Source organism: Ahaetulla prasina, chromosome 1 (genome assembly GCF_028640845.1).
Source record: "Ahaetulla prasina isolate Xishuangbanna chromosome 1, ASM2864084v1, whole genome shotgun sequence".
NCBI lineage: Eukaryota > Metazoa > Chordata > Lepidosauria > Squamata > Colubridae > Ahaetulla > Ahaetulla prasina.
Genome location: NC_080539.1, coordinates 324,971,328 through 324,995,484, shown reverse-complemented (window position 1 = coordinate 324,995,484; position 24,157 = coordinate 324,971,328). Strand labels below are relative to the sequence as shown.

Below are 24,157 nucleotides of genomic sequence, written 5' to 3'. Positions count from 1 at the left end.
CTAGTCCAACCCCCTGCCCAGGCAGGAAACCCTACACCATCTCAGTCAGATGGTTATCCAACATTTTCTTAAAAATTTCCAGTGTTGGAGCATTCACAACTTCTGCAGGCAAGTTGTTCCACTTATTAATTGTTCTAACTGTCAGGAAATTTCTCCTTAGTTCTAAGTTGCTTCTTTCCTTGATCAGTTTCCACCCATTGCTTTTTGTTCTACCCTCAGGTGCTTTGGAGAATAGTTTGACTCCCTCTTCTTTGTGGCAGCCCCTGAGATATTGGAACACAGCTATCATGTCTCCCCTAGTCCTTCTTTTCATTAAACTAGACATATTTATTTATTTATTTATTTATTTATTTATTTATTTATTTATTTATTTATTTATTTATTTATTAATTAAATTTTTATACCGCCCTTCTCCCGAAGGACTCAGGGCGGTGTACAGCCAGAATAAAAACAAAGATGTATACAATTTAAAACAACATTTAAAAAGAGCAAATTTTAAAGGCTGATTATTAAAATTTAAATTAAAAGTTAAAAATATTAAAAACCCAATTAAAATACATCACTAATTATGCCAGTCCTGCTTTAATAAATAAATATGTTTTGAGCTCACGACGGAAGGTCCGAAGATCAGGCACTTGACGCAGGCCGGGGGGAAGTTCGTTCCAGAGCGTCACTGCCCCCCACAGAGAAGGCCCTACTCCTGGGGGCCGCCAGCCGACACTGTTTGGCGGATGGCACCCTGAGGAGACCCTCTCTGTGCGAGCGTACGGGTCGGTGGGAGGCAAAGGGTAACAGCAGGCGGTCTCGTAAGTACCCGGGTCCTAAGCCATGGAGCGCTTACCCAGTTCCTGCAATCGTTCTTCATATGTTTTAGCCTCCAGTCCCCTAATCATCTTTGTTGCTCTTCTCTGCACTCTTTCTAGAGTCTCAGCATCTTTTTTACACTGTGGCGACCAAAACTGAATGCAATATTCCAAGTGTGGCCTTACCAAGGCATTATAAAGTGGTATTAACACTTCACGTGATCTTGATTTCTCTTTGGTCTTCGGTCACTTTGTTTTGTTTGTTGCTGTATACCCATTATGAAATCAAATGGACACTATAATGAATTTATAAGAAGCCATGATGGTTTTCAAATTATATCATCATGCAAATGATAAAATTAAGTCCTTGTGTCATGTCTAATTGTGAGTTATACCACTTGTGCAGTGATATCACGATGCCTGTGTTGTCATTCCTCTCATTACTGTCCCCTCAGTGTTTACCTGGGAATACAGACCCCGGAATTTGTAAATCATAGCTTCTAGTTTAATGTGTTATGTAAACTGTGTCCATTGTATTTATTATTTATTTATTTATTTAATTTATATACCGCCCTTCTCCCGATGGACTCAGGGTGATTTACAGCCAAATAAAAGCAAATATCACAAAAATTAAGAAAACATTTTAAGAAGCTAATTCGATAGGCCAAAACAGACTAAAACTATAGTAAAAAAAAAACTATAATAAAATTTGTGATTTGTTCACTAAAATATAATATAATATAACAACAGAGTTGGAAGGGACCTTGGAGGCCTTCTAGTCCAACCCCCTGCCCAGGCAGGAAACCCTACACCATCTCAGTCAGACGGTTATCCAACATTTTCTTAAAAATTTCCAGTGTTGGAGCATTCACAACTTCTGCAGGCAATATGGACAAACAAAGCATGATTTTATACAATGCATTAACCCTGCCAGTTTCTTCAATCTTTCCTGGTAAAACTTGTTCAATGGTGTCATCATTATCTTGGTCTCTCTTTTTTGGGACACATCTCAGTTGTCAGTAATCCTCTTAACAAGATCTAGAACTTCTTTTCATAAATAGCTGATTAGATTATAACATTACGGCCTTTGGTGTACTTGTTAGACTGTAGGTAGAGGTTCATATGATGTAATCTTCCTACGTAAGGCAAGAATCTTACACGTACAGTATAAAATTAGAATGTCAAAAAAGAAGCATAGCTCATAAAATCATCCTACCTGTCAATGACTACTTCAGCTTCAACCACAACAATACACAAGCACACAATAGATACAAACTTAAGGTAAACCGCACCAAACTCGATTGCAGAAAATATGACTTCTGCAACAGAGTGGTCAATGCCTGGAATGCACTACCTGACTGTAGTTTCATCCCAAAACCCCCAAAATTTTAACCTTAGACTGGCTACTGTTGACGTCACCCCATTCCTAAGAGGTCTGTAAGGGGCGTGCATAAGAGCACCAGCCTGCCTACCATCCCTGTCCTAATTTCTCTTTAACTGTATTCATTTTATGTATTCAATTCATCCTTATTCATGCTTATATATGCTTTCTTTTCTGGATTTTTCCTGCTCTATGTAAAGGAATTTTTATTTCTGGTATGGAGTACAATTTACAACCTCTAAAAGTAAAACCCAGATGTAGATTCCTGCCTCATCAGCTTTAACTTCATCATTAAGGAGTCCCAGCACTTTGGTTATAGTTACTTTCAGGGAATGTTAAACTTCATAGTTTTTTTATCCCAAATGCTTTCAGTACTGCTGACCACAAGGTGGCATTGACCCATCTTCACAGCCCACAGAAAAGTAAAAGCAACTACTTATAAAACCAGCTCTTCGATATTGTGAATAGCACCAAAGATTTCAACAGTGCTAAATTCTCGCCTACTGGGATAAGAGACCTGGTTGTTCCTTATAAATCAAATTAAATGACTATCTTCATAACATTTCATTTAGAAGGACAGTACGGAATAAACATCTTCCTATGGATATGTAGCTCAAATTCCTCCCTACCATTTCACTGTACTTTTGGTTGCAGGTAAGTCTCCACCTGCCTATCTGATGGCAACACTTAACTAATTGGGTTATTCTTGGGAAAAAAACTGAGTAAAGGCAAATGTTGCTGATATTTGGATAGAAACCATCATGATCACCGGGGCGGTAGGAAAAAAAGAAACACTGTAGGTGAAGGCAGAGTAAACTATTTTACACCCCCGCCCCGGTGCTCACATACCCATATCCCTGCAAATATCAGGACTCTCAAGATTTCAACTTGAGAGTCTTTAAGATCAGTTCATAAGCAGAAATCTTGTGCCTACCATTAAACTTTGACTATGCAGAGTTATAGATGATAGATAGATAGATAGATAGATAGATAGATAGATAGATAGATAGATTAGTCTTTGCACCAAATTAGTAAGACTTAGTTCATAAACAGAGAGCAAACCTGTCATGGATTGAAGCCTGGGTGACACTGTCAATATTGGATGACTTTGTCTTTCCATTGTAAAAAATTAATCCCTTGCCACACAAATTTTTCATAGAGTAATATATTTTCAATTTTTGGGACATGATTCAAAATTACATTCACATTGCAGACCACATTAATGATCCCAAAGCTCTATGAGCAAATGGATGGGTATTCAAAGCTAAACAGGACAGTAGTGAGTCAATAATAATAATAACAACAGAGATGGAAGGGACCTTGGAGGCCTTCTAGTCCAACTCCCTGCCCAGGCAGGAAACCATACACCATCTCAGACAGATGGTTATCCAACATTTCTCATATGGCTCATATCTAAATGGTTGTCCTCTAGGACTCCAAGATCCCTCTCACAGGTACTACTATTGAGCAAGGTACCACATATACGGTACCTGTGCATTTTGGGGTTTTTTTGCCTAAATGTAGAACCTTACTTTTTTCACTGTTGAATTTCATTTTATTAGATAGTGCCCAATGTTCAAGTCTGTCAAGATCCTTCTGTAACTTGAGCCTATCTTCTGGAGTGTTGGCTATTCCAGCTTGGTGTCATCTGCAAATTTGATGAGTTCCCCATCTATCCCTCATCCAAATCATTGATGAAGATGTTGAAGAGTACTGGGCCTAAAACAGAACCTTTTTTTAAAAATTTGAATTTATATCCCGCCCTTCTCCGAAGACTCAGGGCGGCTTACATTGTGTAAGGCAATAGTCTCATCCATTTGTATATTATATACAAAGTCAACTTGTATTGCCCCCCTCCCAACAATCTGGGTCCTCATTTTACCTACCTTATAAAGGATGGAAGGCTGAGTCAACCTTGGGCCTGGTGGGACTCGAGCCTGCAGTAATTGTAATTGCAGGCAGCTGTGTGTTAATAACAGACTGCATTAGCCTGTTGAGCCACTTCCCAGCCCTTGGGGTATTCCACTGCATACTTCCCTCCATGTGGATGTAGTTCCATTGAGGACTACATGTTGAGTGTGATTGGTCAGCCAGTTACGAATCCATCTGGTGGTGGTGCTGTCTAATCCACATTTTTCTACTTTATCTAGTAGTAGTTATGGTCTACTTTAACAAATGCTTTACTGAACTCCAAGTAAATTATATTGACAGCATTCCTCTGGTCTACTAATTTTGTCACTTTGTCAAAGAATGCAATAAGATTAGTCTGGCATGATCTGTTTTTGACAAACCCATGTTGGCTTTTGGTTATTACTTTCTTTGCTTCTAGGTGTTCGGTGATTGGTTGCTTGATTATCTTTTCCAGAATCTTCCCCGGTATTGAGTCCTATGAATGCTTCCTCCATCATTTTGTGCTTCCTAAGTAATGAAATTGTCTGGCAAGCCTTTTTCAAGGTTCTTGATGATGTACAATAAAATTGAAAGAAAATCTTTGTTAAATGAAATTCTACAACATTACCGTAATCTTCCCTTAAGATTCTGAAACACTGGGGGGGGGGGGACCCACAGATAAAGCTTAACTAATGAGACTTCAAATTCATCAAATGTGATTAGATTTTATGATTTACCTTAATACTAATAAATTATAATTTGGTGTATTTTTTATATATGATAAATTTTCATATGTATAATATCCTTCTCTTTATTCACATTGCAGTAGATCTTTTTGTATGTTCTACATATTTCTTCTTTCTTTGTTTGTATCTTGGATTTATGTTAATGTAGTTATCCTATATTGCTTGAAATAAAAAAAAACCCTCCTGCAAAGATCCTGGGAAAAAAATATCTGAATTTCACCTTAACATTCCAAGAAACATACCTTATATTCTTGTAGAACCTTTTTCTCACCCCTCTTTTTTGGGGGAGGGGTTTGTGTCTGTGTATCCCTTCCTCCAAGCAATACATCACACTGTGGTCTGAGACTCAAATGTCAGTACTCTTTTGTCTTTAAAGATTTCTCCCTCCACATCACTGGTTGCCCTCTTATTTGAAGTGAATAAAGAAACTGCCCTGGCAAAGATTCCATGCACGTTATATTACAAATTGCTTCTGTAATGGCGTGCTTAATTGACCATTATTAAGCACTTTAATTTCAATGGTTGTAGATTGTGCATATCAATGCATTGGGAAATCATTATTATTATACACACAAAAATGTGAAATTACAGCTGTTATTTCTTTGGCTGGTGTTGGCCTTCATCTGTATCAAGTTCTTCCCAAGAAGTTGGGATGTCATGACATCCCAACTTCTTGGGAAGAACTTGATACATATGAAGGCCAACACCAGCCAAAGAAATAACAGCTGTAATTTCACATTTTGTGAAATTGTATGTATGGATTCAAGCAGTGTGGCCTTTTGTAACTGACAGATGGCAATGTTTCCATAGATGCACAGATTTTCTAAGTGCTGTCCAGGATTTTTGGATCTGGTACCCAGCGTGCTGATAACCACCACAGCCACCACAACTGATTTATTCCACAATCTTTTTGAATTTTAGTTTTCAGATCTTGATACTTCGTTAACTTCCCCAATTCTTTGCATTCATTTCTACTATCCTCTGGTATTGCCACATCAATTATCTACACTTTCGTCTTTTCAACCACAAGATTTTATCAATGTGCATTTGGAAATCTCACAATATTTTAATCTCCGTTTTGACTACTTTTTCAACTCTATGTTCTCACCACATTTTTTTGTTACTGACACATGATACTAGGGGAAGGTAATTGCAAAATCCCCATTCCCTCCCAATCATCTGGGACTCGGGAGGCAGAGATGAGGGTGGGGCCAGTCAGAGGTGGTATTTACCGGTTCTCCAAACTACTCAAAATTTCCACTGTCGGTTCTCCAGAACTGGTCAGAACCTGCTGAATACCACCTCTGATTGAGTTCTTCCTAGGAACTCAGGATATCGTAATTTATCATCTTGTTATTATTATTATTGTTCATCACACAGTCAACTAGATGTTTATACTTGATTTAGCATTTTATTAAGTTGTCGTTGTGATCATTGTCGTTGTTGTTGTTTCTGAACTGGAAAAAACAAGGATTAGATAATTTGCAAGTGTTTTCCAAGTATAAACAAGTATTCATTCAGCCCATGGGGGAAACATCTGAAAAAGGTTGAATTTACACTAAAAACAATCTCTTTCTGCATACAGAAGCCAACTGGACTGAAAATTTAATCTTCAGCACTGTTTGTGGAATAGGGACCTTCACCCCAACTGAGGACAAGAAGTTAGTATAGGAATTCAGGACAGATTGTGTAGCACCCAAAATAGAAGAATTGGGACAGATTCCCATTCCTCTTCCTCAGCATTGGAGACAGATTCTGTCTCCTTCTCAATATAGAAATATTAGGGGGGAAATAAAACTGAGTTCAGCTGAAAAACATCAGATAGAACACAAGAGGGGAAACTCAACAGATACAACATTCTAAGCTTTCCTAAGGATGCTTGAAAAGCATATGCTTAGAAAATACAAATGCCTGTTCTGCAAATTGAAATGAGTCTGAACTCTGTTGATTGGTTAGTCCCATAATTTAGCCATTAGTCTCCAGAATTAATCTATCTTGTGTTTTTTTAATGTTCTTGATTTATGAGCTGGAGTGTAGGAAAGGATGTATTTGTATGCAGATATACTGCTTCAGGAAGGTAAAAAATTTTTTTGAGGGGAACTGATTGATCAGCAAGTGATCCTCCACTTCAACAAGTATTATATCAGCTCCGTAGAGGCTCACTTCCTTTTAAAACCAAGAAAAGAAGAAAAGAAACCAGTCTCTCCAAAGCCCCAAGGAAACCTCAGAAATAGCAACCCAGCATTATCATTCATTCGGTGAACTAACGATATGTGAAGGGAGCCTTCTGGCTTTTTGTTAAGAGTTCAAAAGACACGACATAATAAAATGATGCCTCCTCCTGCACAACATCTTGTCAGGTTTCATAAAAGTGATCGGTGGCTGAGGTTTTAGAGAGCCCATTCATGCTTTCCTCAGAACAAAAACAAGAAGTGGGCAGGAGTGTTCGGATTGCAGATTGCATGTGGTCTTCCATTTTCTTAATATATCAGAAGTTTCCACTTCCGAGAAACCAGTGCAGGTTTTTGAAGAGAGACTGAGGTAAGGAGAAGCCATTTTGACTCTGTGGGACTTTTCTAATGCAGTGAAAGGTTGATGCAGATGATGATTGTCTGTCATTAGCGTTACGTACAATGTGAGGTAGGTTTGTTCTTCATTCTCATTTCACGGGGCACCAAATGTACTCCGGCTGTTGGGAATCCCAGTACAGCTTATGAATGAGACAGGCTCAGGTTCAGGAAGCAATCAATATATACATAATAGGCAAAATAAAGCACACACACGTACCTCTCAAACTTTGTGCAAAAGAGAAAGCTTGGCACTTACTGCTCTTCTTACTTCTGCCTTCCAGGCTAACGTGTCAAACTGCACCTGCCAAAATCCTCTTTCTGTCTAACTGGTAAAGGGACAGAAGCCTTTTAGTCTTCTGCATCCGATCACATTTTGTCCCACTTACATTGGCAGCCTTATCCTTTGCTTGTGTACTTGAAATTCAGGCCTGGTCCAAACCTGCAGCAAAATGAGGGCGGGAGGAAAAAAACGGAGGTGATGGAATGGATTGGACCTCTTCAGGCTGCAGCTGGTGAAGTGCTAGTTTGGAATATTGCTCCATTAACAATAGAAACAATCCCCTGCAAACGAAGCTGGAAAAGTGAGAAAAGTTTTAATCAGCTGGCTTCCTAAAAAGCTGAGTTTTCTTTTTGCATGAAACTATTTATGCAAGTGAAAGTAAAAATCAGATAGGATTTACCCTACCTGTATGCAACTTATTTACCCTCCTGCTCGACCACTTGGGCTCCCATGTTCTGAAAGTACTCTCAGTAGTTCTCCAAACTTTCAAAACAGCCACTGGTACAAAAGCATCCATCCATCTATATCAGGGGTCTCCAATCTTGGTCCCTTTAAGACTTGTGGACTTCAACTCCCAGAGTTCCTCAGGCAGCTTTACTGGCTGAGGGACTCTGGGAGTTGAAGTTCACAAGTCTTAAAGGGACCAAGGTTGGAGACCCCTGATATATCTACTTAGCTAGACTTAGCTTAGCTAGGTTATTTTAACCTTGAAACAATTGGAAACAAGTCTTGCAAGAGAGTTCCAGGTGCATTTTTCTTTAGCTACTGAACATTGCTATCATTCTCATTGTTTATTAGTTCTTTTGTATTATAATCATAGCGTAGGAAGGGGCTATCAAGGCTACCAGATCCAATGCCCTGTTCAATGAAGGATTGAGATTGAAGCATCCCTGACGGATGGCTGACTGGCTTCTGTTTGTTGTTGTTAGTTGCAAAGTCGTGTCCGACCCATCACGACCCCATGGACAACGTTCCTCCAGGCCTTCCTGTCCTCTATCATCCTCTGGAGTCCATTTAAACTCATGCCTACTGCTTCAATGACTGCCTCCAGCCACCTCGTTCTCTGTCATCCCCTTCTTCTTTTGCCAATGAATTTTACCCAGTGAAGAATTTTACCCAATGAAGAATTTTACCCAATGAAGAGGACAAGCATGTCTTCAGGAATCTGGTTCTTCTCTATTGCTAGGAAATTCTTTTTGGCCTTGAGTCAAAATCTACCCTTTTGTACTATGATCTGCACTCAAGAATGACAGGGGACAGATTTTGAGCATCATTGTGACATTTTTTTCAAGTATGTGAAAAGTATTATTATATCCTCACTCAGTTGTGTTCTCCTTAAAGTTCATTCCCCCCCATCTCCTCTCATCTCTCTTCATTGATATACATCCCTAGTCTCTAAACATCCTCATCACTCTTTTCTGAACCTGTTTTACTTTGTAAGAATCCTTAGTGGGTGTGTCCAGGGTGCAAAATTTGAAGTTAATAAAAAGGAATAAAATAGAATGACTGTGCTCCATGATTTGAAAATTATATTGCTTTTGACACAGCCGAGAACATAACTAGGATAGAATAGGGTCATGTGGAAAAAAAAATATGGCTTTCATATACTGGGCTATTCTGGTGAGGACATGGTGAGCACTGAGCTAGCTGAATGGTTAGAGATGGCATTATAACCAAGATTGGCAGTCAGAGAGTGGATTCTGGCTAGCAAAATCATTCTGGAGAAAGATCATAAGACTGCCCAGATGTACTCCAGACAGTTGCTCATTAATAGTAGACTGTAGGAACCAAGATTTTTGTGGTTGGCTGGGGAGTCAAGTATCTGGAAGTTCAGGGGTTCCAAGTAAACTCATGGTTATAATATAGCCCATATGGACATAAACTCCTCATTTCTTAATCACTTTGGAATTACTTTTTTAAACTGCTCTTCAAATATTTTGAATTTTCGGAATAGCAAATTTTACGGCGTTCACCGGATGAGTTTCCTTCAATCCTTAGCAAAAGAAGTATGAGCTTAAGGATTTAAAATTGGACTTGGGGGGCGGAATAAAAGGCAAAAGGGTGATTAGATTGTTGTTTTTAGAAAGTTATAAACTGAATGGTAGTCTAGATGGATTTGCAATCAGATTTTGAAATTAATTATAAGAATTCTTCATGTGGGAAATGGCTGTTTTGAATTCTGTGGGGGGAAATTATGCTAGGATGAGCCTTTAAAGGTTGACCACCAGAGAGAACCAGAAAGCGCTAAAGATTACAATTAAAAGAGAAGTACACTTAAACTTAAGTTGCTAACACAGAATACTTTAAATTGAATATATTGAAAAATATTTCTGAATGTTGGGTTCAGAACTTAATTTTAAGAATGTCTGTCATTATAAATAGATTGTATGTAAATGATGCCACAGACAAGAATGAAACAGATTTCAATCTGGATTTAGAAATGACAGGTTCCCTGAATGATTTGAAAAATATGATAAAGTGGATATACAAATGAAACTGGCTGATGTCTTCATAATAAAAGTGTGAAATGTGGGCCATGGACCCACATGGTGAAAACCACTGAACTATAGATAATGTTCCATAGCTGCCACTGTCACAGGTATGGTGAAAAATAAATGCTTGAGGAGACAGCAAGATTTTCTATCATAAGATGATAGCAGCAGATTCATTTATTAATGATTTTTCTTTTTGTAAAATCAAATTTCAATAATTGTAATGAGACCAACTCTCTGGAAAGTAGTCTGAAAAGGTGCTGTTGAATTTCTTGACTAGAAGTTTTCATAATAACAGAGTTGGAAGGGACCTTGGAGGTCTTCTAGTCCAACCCCTCTGCCCAGGCAGGAAACCCTACACCATTTCAGACAAATGGTTATCCAACATTTTCTTAAAAATTTCCAGTGTTGGATAATTCACAACTTCTGCAGGCAAGTTGTTCCACTGATTAATTGTTCTAACTGTCAGGAAATTTCTCCTTAGTTCTAAGTTGCTTCTTTCCTTGATTAGTTTCCACCCATTGCTTCTTGTTCTACCCTCAGGTGCTTTGGAGAACAGCCCAACTCCCACTTCTCTGTGGCAGCCCCTGAGATATTGGAACACTGCTATCAGATCTCCCCAGTCCTTCTTTTCATTAAACTAGGCATACTGAGTTCCTGCAACTGTTCTTCATATGTTTTAGCCTCCAGTCCCCTAATCATCTTTGTTGCTCTTCTCCGCACTCTTTCTAGAGTCTCAACATCTTTTTTACATCGTGGCGACCAAAACTGAATGCAATATTCCAAGTGTGGCCTTACCAAGGCATTATAAACTGGTATTGACACTTCACGTGATCTTGATTCTATCCCTCTGTTTATGCAGCCCAGAACTGTGTTGGCTTTTTTGGCAGCTGCTGCACACTGCTGGCTCATATCTAAATGGTGTCCACTAGGACTCCAAGATCCCTCTCACAGTTACTACTATTGAACAAGGTACCACATATACGGTACCTGTGCATTTTTTTTTTGCCTAAATGTAGAACTATGCACTTCTTCAAGGGCATAGTGTTTCTCATCAGAAGCTGATCTCATAGTTGATGATTGTAGGGCATGAAATGTAGAAACTGCTTTATTCAGGTCTGCAGATCTATATTTTATCTGAGAGACTCCTGTGTCCAGTTGTAGGCAGTTAGCACCCACCCCTCTCCTAGAAGAATGAAATATTTTAGGAAATATTAAAAAGGCAGAACATTATATTTCCCTGGATGAGAAATGGAGAAACATATTTTAAAGTCAAAGCAGCTCCCTGCAGCTCCCTGCCTCCCCACACCTTTGTCAATGGGCCATCATCTACAACACAATAGGACCCATCTAGTAACAGAAGCTCACCACATGGTAAGACTCAAGCAAGCTTGAGAGACAACCTACCAAGTTAGCTAAGACCCCTAACCATCTGGGAGTTTGACAACCAATCAGGATATATTTCTTATACAGGAACAGGAAACACTAAGGTGGGGCCCCACAGGGGATATAAACTCAGGCACTCTCAGCATCTCGGTCTCTTTCTTTTTTCTCCTCTTTGGTTCTTCACCCAACACCTTGAAGCATGTGATCGCCTTTTCTACTCAGGAACTCAAGCCGTGTGATTCCTGTCCACCATTAAATCATCTTTCCAAGCAGTCTCCATGTTTCCAGTGTCTTTCCCCACTTGGGACTGAACCCAGAAGGATATTTCTTCCAACACAATATTGGAAAGAATACACTTATTTTAAATTAGACTTCTGCAGATGTTGGTGTTACATCCTGTCATCATGAAACTTCTTCACTTGGGGCATATGTTACTGTTGAAATTCTTGAGATAACTGTTGACATCTTGAAAATTATTGAGAGAGGTCTGGAGAAACCCTGCAAATCCGCTTTGATCATTTGTTGTAACCACTGTAACAATTCTGAAATGCAGCTAGGAGATCCTAAAAAATTTGTAACAGCACAGTCAAAGGAAAACAGAACTTTAGCTTCTGTTATCTCATCCCTCTTTCCAGGGTGAATGATCTCAGTCAGGATCTTGTAGACATGTTTGAAATGGAAATGAAGATCAAAGAACTTCATAACCCTTGCTTCACACAATGCCTTCAGCAGAATTTTACACTGAGATGTCATACATATAGTAAATGCCATCCTTTGATTCTGTGTACAGTGCAATTGTAAAGATTTCAGCAAAGTTTCACACTTCTGGAAATGCCTGCATAGTGTCATCCAGGATTAAATTAAGACTGGGGAAGTTCTCTCTTGCTCCTTCCTCTCTCTCTCTCCCCCCACTTACTGTTATTCAGCTATAATTCTAGCTCAGACATTAGAATATAATTCACTTAAAAATGCAGCTCTATCATAGCCTTGGCTTTGTAATTTTGACATGTCTAATCTTTTACTTTCAATAGTAAAATAGTGCTGTATATAAATCTAGCTATTAATCATCAACTTCCCCCAAATTTCCCCAAGGTTCCTTGGATCTTTAGGCTCAGGCGTTCACCTTGCAATCCTTAAATACACAGCAAACTACATTTGCTGAGCCAATTTTCTTACCAATATTGGATTGGATTGAAATCCATAATCACAGGGGAAAATGCAAATTATTTGATTGAGTTGATTTTTCTTACCACAGATTAGGTTGTGGTAATCTGAAATCACAGAGGAAAAACTTATATCTTTGATTCTCTTCCTGACAAAGTTAGAAAGAATGCTAATCCCTTTATTCTTTTTTTCCCCCAGGACTTGGGTATTTTATTGCACCATTCTTCATACAAAACAACAGAAGAGGATGATGTTTTGCCAGAAGGTTAATAACTGAGAGAAAATTTCCACAGCATCCAACCAACCACATATTACGTATCTGCAATCTCCAGCCAAGGTCAGTGTGACACTGATGATTTTACCAAGTATTTACCTTCCAAAGCTGGCCTCTTTCTGGATGGCCCTTTCTAGATTCTCTGCCAGAATCAAGAATCATGTAACAGTGCAGAAGCCATCTGAGACTTCATGAGTCACTGTTTGGATCTATAAATGAAGCTAAGCACAACTACCAGTTACCTGACTGAAAAAAACAACATGCTTAATGAAATAAATTCGCTCTAAAACTGACCAATTCAAAGCCATAGTTGTCAGGCTGATATATCAGGGTTTTTTTTGTTTTTGTTTTTAAAAAGGTTCTCGTATTGTCTGTTTTAAATGGGCCACATGGCTCACACAGTCCATTTAACATAATCAACCTCCTTTTAATAATCACACAAGGTGAGCACTGATTATAAGATATATCCAAGAAGCCAAAGTGCATGAGAAGTTTCTCTCCAAAACCCTTCATTGATTTGAACATGCACTTTGCTTTCTCAACAAATCTGTGCACTCAAGGATTTACTGTGACTCAAGTGGTCCCTTTATTTTATAACAGCCAGGGAAAGTTTTGCTTCATTTTGTTACTAATAAACATGGTTATTTTTTTTTCTTGGATCATCTGTATTCTCCACAATAAGCCTTTGAAAACTGAACCATCTTTGGGACCTATGGTATTTTCTCAACTTTTCCTTCTGTGTGCCACTGTAACATCTTGGCAGCTTCTTCTCACAACTGCTATTTAAGTTGTCACTGTATAGCTCTTTATTGGCATCTGTTAGGCACCCATATTTTTGCAGTCCGATTGTAGAAGTCCAACTATGGTGGCCGTACCATCTGTTGGGTGGATCTTGATATAATGCCAGGCTTACTCAATGGCTGGGCTACTGGATGGAACCTAAAACTGTTGGTGACTCATTGTGTTTGTAATCAGCTGTTGCTCCAAGATCTTTTTCTCAAGTATTATTGCCAAACTGGGTAACCTTAATACTATCCCTCTGCATTTGTTTGTTGGCTAATTGCATAACATTGCATTTGTTTATGCCAAATTCCATTCTTTTATTTTCATCCCATTTCTCTAATCTATCCAAAGAATTAGATTTTTGATTTGTTTTATTTAACCCAGTTTTGTGTCTGATAAACATTCCATCCTATAGTCTTTTTCTCAAGACCATACTCAACACATTAATGCATTTCCCAGAATCAGGAAAGTATATCCCCATAAATTGTGCTGTTCCCACAAGTGAATCTGGGGCAGTGTTGCTGCCTTCAGAACGATTTAATGCAGTTTAATGCAATGTAATTTCAGGGTAGGTAATTGGTGGGTTCTCTAGTATTCTTTCCTTTCTTACCAGCATCATTTTACTGGCAGAAAAGCCAACCACCAACTGCTTTTCTGAACATATTTGGCACATATATTACTATATATAGTATTTAACATTAATATTTATTACTTACTCCATGCTTTTCTTGACAGTATGAACAATCTCCCAGAAGTCGTGCAGGTGAGATGGGTGAGTAGATATTTGATTAAATAAATAAATATGAATAATTCATATTTTGAGGTATGAAAGAATTTCATAGAAACTGCCAGATCAAACAGGGGTTCAATATGCTGATGTCAAAGAATCCCCACCCTCCCAAATCTGTCTGAGTGATTGGAACCGTTGCTCTGGAATACAAAGCAAACAAGACTGAACCACAGAGGATTTAATGCTATTTTGTGCCTATAGACCTTTCTTTCTCTTTCTTGTGAACAGGCCTGTGAATTGTTTTTGGTTATGCAAAGAGCCTCTTCTCTCTCCCACCACCATTCCACAATATGTGCAACATGCAAATGTGTGTTTCATACTTATTATGTTTTGCAATCTGCTCATTATGCTCATGCATGCACATACCACGTACAGCATGCTCCCAAATAATAGCATTTCTGCCTGACAGATCTATTGATGTGCTAGAAGTTTGTTACTTTACTGTAAAGGTGGGGGGGAAACCAGGTCTACAACCTGTCTTGCAATCAAGGACAAAATGGCCATGCAGGCCTTGGAGGATAAGGAGATCCAGGCCAATTGAAATTTAGCAGATTATTGCCTTAACTGTGGATTATTTACAAATTTATCCCTGAAACATTTTGGATTTTCTGCATGGAAGCTTTTCTGTTGGGTTAGATAAGGGTGACTTTATGCTGCTTTAGTGATGAGCTGGGCATGAATTGGAAACATCATGAGAATGTGTCCCAAAAATAATTAGTTATGTGTTTTCATGCCATAGCAAGAAAGATAAGTCCTATTTTTTATGCAAGTCATCCAACTCAATCCTACTTCCCAGCTGATCCAGAAACACTGGTAAATAGTCTTTGCTCACAAGCTTCAACCCAACTATACCACCATTTAATTGTTATGCATCCAACCCATATTTAATTACTTGCTAAATACTTCATCAAGTGCTTTGTTAAAATCAAACTACATTGCATCTATAGCATTTGCACTGTCTACTAAGGACGTGATCCATTTGAAGCTGAGCAACTTTTTCAACTTCCAACTATAAGGGTTTTTTTCCTCTTAACTTCTGTAATACAGGCCTACTTACTATTTGTCCAGTATACATGTATAAAATGACTGATGGAGATGACTCAAAACAGTTCTGTGAAGCCCTTATTACTCACTAGAGGCCTTGATCATGTCTGAAATGGTATAATGTCTCCTGCTTGAGCAGGGGGTTGGATTAGAAGAACTCCATGATTCCTTCCAGCTCTGTTATTCTGTTATTTCTTTTATTCCTGAGTATAGATGCTATAACTCTCATTACAGAAAAGGCTCAGATCCTGCAGAGATGGGCTAAACTCTTTGAAACCCTCCTTAACCAACCATCATCCTCAACTTTGAAGACTGGATTTCCCAGGATGATATCAATAGTGCCATGGATATCATATTGGTGTAGCTGAAGTCATGGAAGCTGTAAGCAGCCATCCAGTGGCAAAGTCTCAGGGCAGACACTATTTCCACAGAAATATACAAAGTTGGTGGTCCAGTATTCACTGAGTTATTCCAATCTTTCTGGGAGCAATGATCCATTACTCAGGAACTTAAAGATTCATCCATTCTACACCTCTACAAGAGGAAAGGCAATCCATTGTACATCTCTTACAAGAGGAAAGGCTGTAAGAAGCCTGTTATTAAAACACAGCTGCCTGCAATTACTGCAGGTTCTAGTCCCACCAGGTCCAAGGTTGACTCAGCCTTCCATCCTTTATAAGGTAGGTAAAATGAGGACCCAGATTGTTGGGGGGGCAATAAGTTGACTTTGTAAATATACAAATAGAATGAGACTATTGCCTTACACACTGTAAGCCGCCCTGAGTCTTCGGAGAAGGGCGGGATATAAATGTAAACAAACAAACAAACAAAAAAGAAAGGCTATAGTCAAGCACTGAGGAATCCTTACTGCTCCCCCTAGCAAGAAAAACCATTGCAAGAATTCTGCTAAATCAGGGGTAACCAAACTTGGCAACTTTAAGACTGGGAGTTGAAGTCCACAAGTCTTAAAGTTGCCAAGTTTGGACAGCCCTGTGCTAAATCATCTGGGCACTTATCTGGAGTTGGACTTAGTATCAGAATCACAGTTTGGTTTCTGCAGTGGTCATGTGACCATTGACATGATTTTGTCATATACTAACTTCAGAAGTGTCAGGAGCAGAATCATGAACTCTATACAACCTTTGCTGACCTCATAAAAGCCCTCATCTGTCAGCCAACAAATCATGTGAAGAATCATGACCGCCCTGCCAAATTTATTCACATGGTACTCCAGTGCCACAGTGGCCAAGTGCTGAATCAGAAAGAATTGGGGAGAATCCCTAAGGCATTCCCAGTTAGCAATGTTGTTAAACAGGGCTGTGTCTTACACCCACACTATTTAGTGTGATTTTTTATAACCGTGGCAAATGATGCCTTTCAGGACAACAATGCTAACATTAACCTCAAGTACTCCATGTGGATGGGAAACTATTCACCCTGAGGAACCTTCAAGCTATTGCCAAAGTAAAGAAAACTGTCTTGAGAGACTTCCCCTTTGCCCATGACTATGCCTTGAATGCTGTCTCAGAGCCAGAGATGGAAGCCAGTATGGACAAATTCTCTAGAGCTTGTGGCAACTTTGGACTCACCATCAATATTCAAAAGACTGAGGTCACGCACCAGGTTGCTCCTCGTGCGCTTATACACAGAATTCAAAATCAAAACCAAAAGGCAGAAACTTCAGATAGTGGGCCAGTTCATCTACCTTAGCTACACCCTCTCCTGAGTAGTGACCATTGATACAAAAGTCTACTGCAGATCAGCCATCACAAACATTGCTTTCAGTAGACTGTCTTTCCACTGAACAGGAACATCAAAGAAGTAGCACAACAACAAATTGAAGGGCTACCAAATGATGGTACTCACTATCCTTTTCTATGCCTATGAAACATGAACTATGTATCAAAAACATACAAGATAGCTTCCACATGACTTGTGTTCACAGAATATTAGGCATCAAATGGCTAGATAAAGTACCAGACAGTGAAATTCTCTTTAGGGAAAATTTACCATCAATTCACACACTGATAATCAAAGCATTGACTTGCTGGGCAGTGTCCATATGTCAGATGAGTGCAGTGGTGGGTTCCAATTTTTTTTACTACCGGTTCTGTGGATGTGGCTTATTTTGTGGGCGTGGCTTGGTGGTCATGTGATTGTGGGCATATGTGACTGGGTGTTCATGTGACTGGATGGGTATGGTTTGGTGGTCATATGACTGGGTTGGTGAGGCCAACTTGACATCACTCAGGTCAAGAGTTAGGGTTAGGGTGCCTGGCCTCTCCTCACCTCAAAGGCCTCAATGAGATACAGTTTTCCTCTCTATTTATTTACTAATACTTAACATCCAAAATATACTATTTAATCCTATGTATATATGCCATATGTGTACATACATATTACATAGTATATATTGTGTATAGGCACACAAAAAGATACATTTTCTACTATATATACTGTATGCGTATGTACACACACACACATACATACACCTCTTCTAAAACTATACACATTCAACCTCACTTACTACATTTGGAAAAACACACCCAGAGTATACTTTCTGCCACACATTTAAGTATAACTTCTGTACATTTAGAAAATTACACACATTTTCAGATGTTCTTCTCTAGCTTGCACATGACTGTTAGAGTCAGGAAAGGTCATGGATTAAGTAAAATGTGGTGAAATTCACTTAACAACGCTGTTGCTTAGCAACCAAAATTTTGGGCTCAATTGTAGTCATAAGCCAAGGACTATCTCTGCCTTTCTCTGCATGGCAGCCTTTGCTTCTCCTTTCTGGCAATTTTCCTCTCTGTTAGAGACACCAAAATAATCCAGATGGTATAAGGTTTCCTGCTGGAGCAGGGGGTAGGACTGGATGGCCTCGAAGGTCCTTCCAGCCCTAGATTGCTGCCCTGTTTCAAAGCCACATCTAGTACCAGGGTTTGTGGTCCTTCCTTCCTCTTCTCTCTCTCTCTCTCCCCCTCCCTCCCTTCCTCCCACTCTCCCTCCCTTCCTCCCACCCTCCCTCCCTTCCTCCCTCCCTCCTCTCCTCTCTCTCTCTCTTCCTTCCTTCCTTCCTTCCTTCCTTCCTTCCTTCCTTCCTGTCTCTCCCTTCATCTTTCTTTCTTTCTTTCTTTCTTTCTTTCTTTCTTTCTTTCTTTCTTTCTCTTCTCTCTCCCTCTCTCTCTCTCTCTCTCTCTCTCTCCTTCCTTTCCTTCCCTTCCTCCTGAAGTGTCAACAAAACCCACCACTTTGCTCCTAAAGCAGTCTAGGGCAGGGGTCTCCAACCTTGGCAACTTTTAGACTTGTGGACTTTAACTCTCAGAGCAAAGCTGGGTGAGGAACTCTCATAGTTGAAGTCCACAAGTCTTAAAGTTGCCAAGATTGGAGACCCCTGCCCTGGGGAACAATCCAAGTCTTTAAAAAAACAACAACCCAAAAATCACAATCCATGTCACATCTGTTTTAGGGGAGGAGGTTCAATTCATCACCCAGTAAAAAATTGAAATGAAATGCTCCAGGCTGACAGCATTGCTTCCAATGACATTCAGCTCCAGATCAGATTGGGCTTTTTTTTTTTTTTTGTATAGAGGAGGAACACGGAGTGAATGAAACAAAAGAGCCTCCGACAGATGCTGAAGCAGCCATCTCCAGTGCTGGATGCCAGATACGCCTCTTATTTTTGTTGGATTGCTACCTCTTTGGGGCAAAGGTTGCTTTTTACAGTGTGGCAAGGAACAACAAACAGCACCTATTGCCTTGGCTGCTGCTGTTGCTGCTGCTGCCCTTACCCCGCAGAGGTACAGCAAAGTCTCGCTGTTTGCTCAGGGATGCTTTCTCTTTGCCCTCCTCAGGACTGCGCTAAGCGACAGCTCATTCCTGCCCTGCCCCACTGCACCAGCATCCATGAAGCAAATTAAAGTTGTCTGCCTCTCTCTCCCTCCCACTCCGTTTCCCTTTTATCTTTCTTTAATGTGCTCGAGGTGATGCCAGGAGGGGGAAAATAAAATAAATGGCTCAGCCTCTGAAGCCTCTTGAGGGAGACCTCCTTGTATGTGTGTGGCGGTGCTGTGAGGTGAGCCAGGGAGCACACCAGCTGCGAAGCGATCGGCCCCTTCCACTGCCGCTGCCTCTTCCTTCTCTCTGTTAGCAGAAGTTGGAGAGGAAAAGGAGTTTCTTTGCCAGGCAGTTCTCAGTGTTCCTTGTGGGCACTGGCTTGCCTTCCCTTCTACCACCAGCTGTGAGAGGAAGAAGGTAAGGTTGTGAGCCCAACAGGAATGGTAGGGGAGCTGCAGCAAGCTAGGCCGCAGGCAGCACAGCCTAGAATGGAGCCAGGATGGGCTGTGGCAGTTTAGCCAGCCACATGAGCCCAGTGGGGTGGTAGGGGGGCCACAGCAAGTGATGGGGATGGAGGGACTAGCGTGACTCGCATGCTTAGGTAGGAGGAGGTAAGTCAGTTGGGGTGCAGGGCAGGCACAGCATGGGAAGATACCTTAGACAGGCAAGTTGTAGAGCAGACTGTGCATGCGCGAGTGCCACACAGTGTACTCTGCCGCCCGGAAGGTAAGGAGTGACTGGGAGGGGTGAGTGGGCGGGCTGAGAGAGTGGCGACTGGGCATCCAGTTCAGAGGCATGGCCAGGCAGCTGTTGCCAGCAGTTCAGCAACCAACAACAAATTATCGCTACCGGTACACCCGAACCAGTGTGAACCGATAGCAACCCACCACTGGATGAGTGCATACCCAAGCAGCTCCTTTTTGGAGAACTCTCTGCTGGAAAACATTCTCATGGAGGACAATAAAATGTTACAAAGATACATTAAAGAGCCCTCTGAAATTGCTTTATCTAGACATGACTATCTGAGAAGAACCTGCAGAAAATCATTCTACCAAGTATGGCCCCATCTATAAGGCCATCAAGATTATGAAGTAAGGCAAAGTGCAAAACAACAACATAAGCACAACCTGTGCAAGTCAAGTCTAGAGCCATCAATGTAACAATTGCAGTATCTAGACGTTTGCCAAACATTGGCTGGGACATTCCCTGCCTGAATTGGCTTGACCAATCATCTTTGGATGGGCCACATTTAGTTTTAATGGGACTAATGGTGTCAAGGTCTTCATTGATGGCAATGGATAAACAACACTACAATTTGCTTTTTAAAAGTCATACATACATATATATACTGACACCCACACCCACATACTCTCACAATTACATTGAATTTTGGTTTTCCTTAAAAGTAAAAACTGTAGCATCATTCCTGCTATTTCCCACTTTCTTAAATAGGTCTTCCTGACTGATTAATAATAAGTCAAGTACAAATGATCCTTTGTTTGCCTTTGTTCACCCTCTGAAGGAGAATCTTGTCAACAAGACAAGACAAACATTACCTGGAATGACATGATTTGTAGAGTGTCCAAATAGATGTCATGATCATCACTACAACTGCACACATATTTTTGTAATAAAGTTTGCTTTTGGAAGGCATCAGCTTCATCTTCATTTTCATTTTGGTTAGCTGGGTGAGAGTAGATATCAAAACCAGAATTGCTGTTTCTGTTCCTTTGCTTATTTTCATATTGCTTTTTCTTTAGAAAGGGCTCTGAGTGGTATATAAAAGCAAACACAAGTTTTTGATTCATGATGCTGGACCTGCAACTTTCCCATCTTTATTTTGCTATTAAGAGTTCTATTTCCTCTTGCATCACGTTCCTCTAGTAAAGACATGCCACAATGCTGTTCTCCCCAATATCCATCATGCTTCTTGAGTTAAATGAAGATCTAGTATTCCCAAATATCTACAAATAGTTTGCCATAAAAACTCCTAAACTTGTCCAGACAGGATTTTGTAATTTGACTGATAGTAACTAGTTTTATACACTAGTTCCCAGCTGATAATATTCCTTGGGTACGATCCCACCACTTCTAATTGCTTCATTACTCCTCTCCATAATTGATTTAATATATGCAGGTTTTTGTTTAAAATAACTCCACCTTGGAAAACTTTGGAGAACTGCATATACCAGGCATTGTCATCTGAATTCCCATAGAAGTCTGTAAATGAAGCACTGAAAGTTACAAAAAGTCAAGTTTACACAATGTGTTCTATTGAGACAAACCTGCAAACAGGGTATTATAAAATCTAGTCATAGCAATCAAATCTAAAAATATAATACAGCAAATGTCATAGAATTCCCCCAATCAGTCCAGCCTGGATCAAATAACTCAAGAACTTGGTTTTGTTCATCACTGAGCTAATGAGGAGAAGAGAAGGAATAAGGGGATTGCTGATTAGCCTCCATGGCTCCCTTTGGCTAATAACTAGATGAGATTGATTCACAAACATTATCTCTCTCCTACAAGACAGAGTACTAGTCCTACTGAACATCCTCCAAGAGTTACTAATTGGTCATCCCTTCACCATGAACAACTTCCTCTAGGCAAAATATAAAGCAATTTCTTCTCAATAAAACTAACAACTCACTTAAAATCCCACAACACCAAATCAGACTCAGAACAAAACTGGAAGGGACCTTGGAGGTCTTCTAGTCCAATTCCCAGCAAGCAGACGATCCTATTCCATTTCATATAGGTAGTTACCCAGTCTTTTTTAAAAAAACCTCCAGTGATGAAATACCATAAATCGTACAATTTATGAAGCCAAGCTGTTCCACTGGTTATTTATTCTCATTATTAGTTAAATCAAAGACACTTCTAAATTTTTATTCCAAAGAAGTCACCAAATTTTTTTCCCCAAAGTCTAAGATACAAGATTTTAAAAAACTAACCAAAATGAAACAAAAGCAATAGCAATAGCACTTAGACTTATACACCGCTTCACAGTGCTTTACAGCCCTCTCTAAGTGGTTACAGAGTCAGGATGGAAGGCTGAGTCAATCTTGAGCCTGGTGAGATTTGAACTGCCAAATTGCAGGCAGCCGGCAGTCAACAGAAGTAGTCTGCAGTACTGCACTCTAACCACTGTGCCACTACAACAATATGAGCAATTACTGTATATATTTATCAGGTTTACCTCCAGTAATAATCTTGTCCCATTTTAAGGGGTTCTGACAAAGGTTTACAGTGGTACCTTGGTACTTAGCTGCCTTGAAACTCATCAAATTTGGTACTCAATGCATTTTGACTTATTATTTATTTATTTAATTTATTTATTATTTAGATTTTTATACCGCCCTTCTCCCGAAGGACTCAGGGCGGTGTACAGCCAAATTATAAAACAATACAATAAACAAATTAAAACAAAGACTTAAAATAACATATTCCATAAATGGCCGAAAATTTAAAACCATCAAATTTAAAACCCATAAAATTCATAAAAATACCCCAATTAAAATTATTTTAAAATTTAAAAAAATTTAAAAGATTTAGGCCAGTCCCACTTGAATATTTTGTCCTGGAATTCATTGTTTGTTTGGTACTCAATGCACAAGCTAGAACATGTCAGTGTCGAGACTGCCTTGTGACTCACTACATTATTCCTTATGGGAAAAATTTGTGTGATACTCATCATTTTTGGTACTCATCATGCCTCCCAAAACCAATTAACAGTGAGTACCAAGGCACCACTGTAATGAGATCGTATGTGCAAAGCAAAGCATTTCTAAAGCTAAAACTCAATTTAAGATTTAAATATAACAAAGGTGCTCTCAAAAACGTTAAGAGCAATGAATCAGAAAAGCGACTGCAAAGATCAATTTAAAATATTTTTATATGAAATTGTCAGGCCACTGCCTAATCATTTAACAATATTTGCTGGAGAGGGAGGAAGCTTTGCACAAATTGAGAGCATGTTGTGAGCGTGCCCTGCTTTACTATTCTTAATTCATGAGATCAAATATTTTCCAGGGATAGATAGATTCCAGGCTCAACTTAACTCACTCCTGATTCTGTAATAAAATGTCAAATGTCTCATTACGAATTGGAAGAATTTACTAATTTAATTTATTATAAATCTTCCACTAGAAAGAAAAAGGACCAGTGATTAATCATCCTGGTTATGGAAGTTTGTCAAGAAAATGAGTTACATCACCTTGCTTGCTAGTTCCAGATGCTTTAAAAAGCCTTTGCCCTCAAAGCTGACTGCTGTCCAAGAGTTAAAATAAGATTAGTGATGTGGTGAACTCTAGGGGGCATGGCCTGCAGTGCAAGGACTAAATAAGTCTCCCTCTTCCCTATATAGTGACAATGAGTTGGCCAAGATCCTGACCAAAGGTTACAGTACAGCCTGCATTCCATGACAAACTAGATACTAGATCATGTGCTGAAGAGAAACCAGGAGCTCAGAGGCTGTGGATGGTTTGAATTAAAAAAGAAGAAGCAAAAGCTAAAGAAATTGCTCTCCCTGGATTACGCCTGTAACTGCAGTTTATATGATCAAAGATACATTGCTTGATAGTGTGAACAATAAAAGTTAAGGCTCCATTCGTAAGCTTCTCATGGTTTCTTTGCTTCTGTATTAATTCTACTTTAAAAGAGAAAAAGTTCAGTTAAAAGGATGGGGGGGGGGGCAGAAAGGCTTGTAAATATC

At 39.5% G+C, this 24,157-nt stretch overlaps 1 long non-coding RNA gene across 2 annotated transcripts in view; it reads right to left on the bottom strand.

The window, feature by feature from the left end:
* The window catches only part of LOC131187818 (uncharacterized), a 76,883-nt gene that overhangs the window by 45,584 nt on the left and 7,142 nt on the right, over nt 1-24,157 (bottom strand). The window contains exons 2-3 of one of the 2 annotated variants that reach the window (XR_009152635.1): nt 7,608-7,829; nt 6,245-6,277 (exon numbers count right to left, since the gene is read on the bottom strand). This is a non-coding gene — a long non-coding RNA (uncharacterized LOC131187818). Of the gene's footprint in view, nt 1-6,244; nt 6,278-7,607; nt 7,830-24,157 lie in introns of those variants that run through there. The other variant, XR_009152634.1, reaches the window with a different exon arrangement.